General features: G+C 48.3%; 1 pseudogene; it reads right to left on the reverse strand.

Moving 5' to 3' along the window:
- Positions 1–1483: 1483 nt before the first annotated feature.
- LOC141131157 (solute carrier family 49 member 4 homolog pseudogene) lies at positions 1484–2826 on the reverse strand (annotated as a pseudogene).
- Between the last annotated feature and the right edge of the window lie 2702 nt (positions 2827–5528).

Raw genomic sequence — 5528 nt, forward strand, 5'->3', positions numbered from 1 at the left:
CCCCCCCCCCCAGGAGCCATACCAGACCCTTATCCGAGCACGCAGCCCGGTCGGTCAGGAAAGGGGGTGGGGACGGGCGAGCGCCCCCCCCCCCCTCCTGAGCCGTACCAGATGGATGGCAAAACACACCACGCACTTTCACCTTGACTATAAAACACATTTCTATCAGTGCAAATAATAACCTTAATCACTATATAATGATATGAGTAGTAAGTGGTATAACAAAATAAAAAACAAAAATGGAAAATACCCCCCCACCTGGCTGCTGCACACACAGAAAATGCGTTCACTTCACATATAGAATATACATAACAAAAACAGTATTGCACTTCCTAAATTACCAATAAATCCTTAACCACTTCCCGTCCGGCCTATAGCAGATTGACGGCCGGGCGGTGGTTCCGTTATCCTGACTGGGCGTCATATGACGTCCAGCAGGATAACATCCCGCCGCAGGGGCGCGCATCGCGGCGATCAGTGGAGCGGTGTCTCAGTCTGACACACCACTCCACCGATCTTGAACCGTTGATCGGGTTTTCCTCACTCGCGTCTGACAGACGCGAGTAGAGGAGAGCCGATCGGCAGCTCTCCTGACAGGGGGGGGTCTGCGCTAAATGTTTATCAGTGCAGCCCCCCATCAGATGACCACCAGGGACGCCACTAGGACCACCAGGGAAGGGGGCAACATGTGGATGGCCAGGTATGTACCCCATGGCCATCCACATGTGCCCAATCTGTGCCAATCAGTGCCCACAAATGGGCACTGATTGGCACCATATTTCAGTTCTGCCCAGCAATGCCAGTGTAATCAATGCCACCAATCAGTGTCAGTGCCACCTGTCAGTGCCCATAGGTGCCCAGTGCCCACCTATCAGTGTCCATCAGTGCCCATCTGTGCCACCTATCAATGCCACCTATGAGTGCCCATCGGTGCCACCTATGAGTGCCCATCAGTGCCGCATACCAGTGCCGCATACCAGTGCCACCTATCAGTGCCGCATACCAGTGCCACCTATCAGTGCCACCTACCAGTGCCACCTACCAGTGCCACCTACCAGTGCCGCATACCAGTGCCCATCAGTGCCGCCGTATCAGTGCCCATCAGTGCCGCCGTATCAGTGCCCATCAGTGCCGCCGTATCAGTGCCCATCAGTGCCGCCGTATCAGTGCCCATCAGTGCCGCCGTATCAGTGCCCATCAGTGCCGCCGTATCAGTGCCCATCAGTGCCGCCGTATCAGTGCCCGTCAGTGCCGCCGTATCAGTGCCCATCAGTGCCGCCGTATCAGTGCCCGTCATTGAAGAAGAAAACGTACTTATTTACAAAAAAATTTAACAGAAACAAAGAAAAACTTGTTTTTTTCAAAATGTTCGGTCTTTTTCTATTTGTTGCACAAAAAATAAAAACTGCAGAGGTGATCAAATACCACCAAAAGAAAGCTCTATTTGTGGGAACAAAATGATAAAAAATTTGTTTGGGTACAGTGTAGCATAACCGCGCAATTGTCATTCAAATTGCGACAGTGATAAATGCTGAAAATTGGCCTGGGCGGGAAGGTGTCTAAGTGCCTGGTATTGAAGTGGTTAAAGAGAATAGATGATTAACTTGCAATAAAGCAAGATACTGAGTGCACAATCAAATAAGCTGAGCAAGCAAGATCCCATCTGGCACCAGTTCAGCCAGGAGAAGTCTGTGATAAAAGGTTAAAAACACCAATAGGACCCCAGCGAAGATATTACTGAGGAAGGTGACGAATCCGCAAGTGATCCCCTCCGGCACCAGATACACCGTCTCCACAAACATCTCAAAGAAGATGGGCACCGAGCTGTTCATGAAAACGCCGAGCAGAATACACGAGGCGTAAAAAGTCGCTGTAGTGAGAGGAAGACGAGTGATATTACCGAGGAAGGAGAGTGTGAACCACATGGCCATTAGTGTGGCGCCTGAGAAGAGCAAGACCAAAATGGGCTTCAGAATCCCCCAGAAGCAATCGGCAAACCTGCCCACAGAGATTCCAACAGCGCATCCCCCGACAGTGAACCAGAATCAGATCCAGCCGTCATTGACCTGGTTAACATGGATAGGTGTTAAAATCGGATCAAAAACCCCGAACCAGCCAGCATAGAACCCAAGAGGTATGGCGTAAGACAGAACGATCATTAGGAACCGAACATTGCTGCTCCTATAACTCAGGGGGACTGGGGGCCGAGCAGGAAAATAGGCCACAACCGCCACAGAGACCAAAGCGATAATTCCAAACTCTGCGTACAGCACAGCCTCGATCCTGTTCTTAATCGATCCAATATAACCCATAGACAGAAGGCCGCTGGATGTCCTATTTGCGAGGAGCCGGTACAACAAGAGGGCTGACGAGAAACTTGCAGGCTCCGCCCAGAAGTTTGAGCATGGAGGCGATGGCCGTGGCTCGCTCTTCTGGTGGGAACCAAGTTGTGGAAAGGAAAGGACCTGCGTTTATGGCAGTCGGGCCTGCAAATCCGTTCATGAGCTGACCTGCATGGATGAGTCTTCTCCAGAGTGACAAGTCAGACACGGGCACACATCACAGACTGCCTCCGACCACCAAGAACACCAAGGTCAGCAGCACCGTCACACGCAGACCCCTCTTGACCATCATCCACATGAAGAAGCAGGGTAAGAAGCCGATGGGTCCCCAGAGGACAAGCAGGGTTATGTCCAGGGCGGAGAAGCCGTTGACGACCTGGGCAGAGGCCTGGATGGGCCCCCAGCTGTTCCATACCAATCCCTGAAGGAAGCCCAGACAGGAGAACACGATGAGGACCAGGGATGAGCTCCGGCGTGTTCGCATGTTGCACGTGCCGAGCCCGCCAGGAACTCGGCACTGCACAGCGCTAATCACAAACAGTGAGACATTTCCCGATGTGCGGCTGCAGAGATCGGGAAATGTCTCACTGCTTGTGATTAGCGCAGCTCATTGCTGACTTCCTGGCGGGCTCGGCACGTGCAGCATGCAAACACGCAGGAGCTCATCCTTAATAAGGAGCAACCAGAGCCGCCCGAACACCCGGGGGGGGGGGGGGGACCTGGCCAGGAGAGGCAGCCGCTCCTCCATCCCTCTCACGGCTCTTCTCCCTTCCTCTGAACCTTTCTTCCCGGAACTCTCCGCCGATCAGTGGCAACGTCATCCTGCAAGCATCTTGTCGTTTCTATGCATCCTGAGCCCGCACTGCTCAAGTGCTGCGTTTGTAACATTTTAATGTTTTTATGAGGAAATAAACCGTTTTGATATACAGAGAGCACTAGGTTTTGCCTTTTCTGTTCCCATGTGCACCGGACCCCATTGAGGGAATCTGTACTGGCTGGTATCCACCTAAACAGCCGGAACCAGCACAGATGGAATAGGAGTTCCATGACCAGCTGATTTGTTTATATCCCCGAGAGGGAACCCGCTTTTTTTCGACCTTCTGGTGAAACAGGGGTCAGGAGGTGAGGGGCTAGGATATTGAGGTGGAGGAGAGCACTTGAATTTTTAACGTTTATGCACTAGTGGTGTGTTGTGTGTTGTGTGTTTTTGTGCCGAAGGCTCTGAGGATTATTTTTGTGCATTTGGACTCTTATTGTTATTTTTTTTTTTGAGTGTGTGGATTTTATCTTTATTGTCTATTGTTCACTATTCCCATATAGGGAACATGTATATTTTATTATTGTACCTTTCACCCCGACTGCTTACTTTGGAGTTTCTCAAGCTTTTTTGATTCAAAACACCTATTTAAAATTATGCAAAATCTCAAGGTACCCCAGTCTAAAATGTAACTTTAATGGAAAGCCTGAACCTTGGACAAGGCATACAACCTCCTTGATTAAATCAACTTCACATCAGAAGCCCCACTTCATATAACAGCCCCTCCATCAGATCGGGTGAAGGATGCCAACTTCTATCCTTTCCTGAAAGCTGGGGGTGGACCTGAATACTGTCTGCCTTGTAGCAGCATCATAGTTTGCTATGGTCTGGGCAAGCCAACTGCCACCAACACCATAGCAAAAAAAGCGATTCATGTGTGTTCTACCCTAGAGCATCATTCGTCATATGGTGTTGGCAGTTGGCTTGACCACATTTTGGCAACACATGGCGCTGAATGGTTTGAAGAACACAACACGTTTGGGATGTTGACTTGGCCACCAAATTATCAAGATCTCAATCCAAAGCGAGCATCTGTGGGATGTGCTTGGAAAACAAGTTCAATCTTTGAAGGACCGGGCTGGGTTCTACATGTAGGGCAGCCCATTCATGAAAATTGTTAAATTTTGCAAAAACACATATGAAGTCTCCCAAAATCATGTGGGAAAATGTGTTATGGTCTGATGAAACCAAAGTTGAACTTTTTGGCCATAATTCCAAAAGATACATTTGGCACAAAAACAACACTGCACATCACCAAAAGAACAGCATGCCCACAGTGAAGCATGGTGGTGGCAGCATCATGCTTTGGGGCAGTTTTTCTTCAGCTGGAACAGGGGCCTTAGTCAAGGTAGAGGGAATTATGAACAGTTCCAAATACCAGTCACTATTGGCACAAAACCTTCAGGCTACTGCTAGAAACCCAGATTTTACAGGCACCAGCTCCCATTTCCTCCCCTTGTGCCGCCGGAAGGAAGTTCATCTCTTCCATCTTCTGGGACATGTCACAGGTCCCAGAAGATTGCCCGGCCATTCACAACGCCCAGCATGGCTTGCACATGCGCAGTGAACCCACAGTTACAATTCCAGCACCGTGGAGAGGAGCGAGGCTTCATGCACCAGCATCGCTGGACCATGGGACAGGTGAGTGTGTTTATTAAAAGACAGCAGCTACACTTTTTATAGCTGCTGAATTCTAAATGGGTAGAACTCCGCTTTAAGTTTTGGAATGGCCCAGACCTGAATCCCATGGAAAATCTGTGGGGTGATCTGAAGAGGGCTGTGCACAGAAGATGCCCTCGCAATCTGACAGATTTGGAAAGTTTTTGCAAAGAAGAGTGGGCAAATATTACCAAGTCAAGATGTGCCATACTGATAGACTCATACCTCAAAAGACCGAGTGCTGTAATAAAATCAAAAGGTGATTCAAAAAGTATTAGTTTAAGGGTGTGCACACTTATGCAACCATATTTTAGTTTTTATTTTTACTTCCCTCCACCTAAAAGATTTCAGGTTTGTTGTATAGTTTATAGGTCACATTAAAAGGTGGAAAAAGTTCTGAAACGATTTATCTGTCTTTTTTTTTTACATCACAGAAACCCGACATATTACCAGGTGTGTAGACTTTATATCCAATTTACCTCCACAAGCACCAGACACAACAGCGAGTGCGACTTATCGAATTCATAAGATTAATGTCTTTTTCCAAGAGAATAGAAAATGAAGCGAAATAGAACAAACTCTCACTATGTTTGTTATGCGACACAGTATATAAAAAAATAAATAAAAAACACACACACACACCTTACCAGGTGTTTCTTTGGATCAGGTTTATACACAGGACTGTCAGAACAATACACTAAAGCCTAGTA

The sequence above is a fragment of the Aquarana catesbeiana genome, linkage group LG03, assembly GCF_042186555.1.
Source record: "Aquarana catesbeiana isolate 2022-GZ linkage group LG03, ASM4218655v1, whole genome shotgun sequence".
NCBI classification, from domain to species: Eukaryota; Metazoa; Chordata; class Amphibia; order Anura; family Ranidae; genus Aquarana; species Aquarana catesbeiana.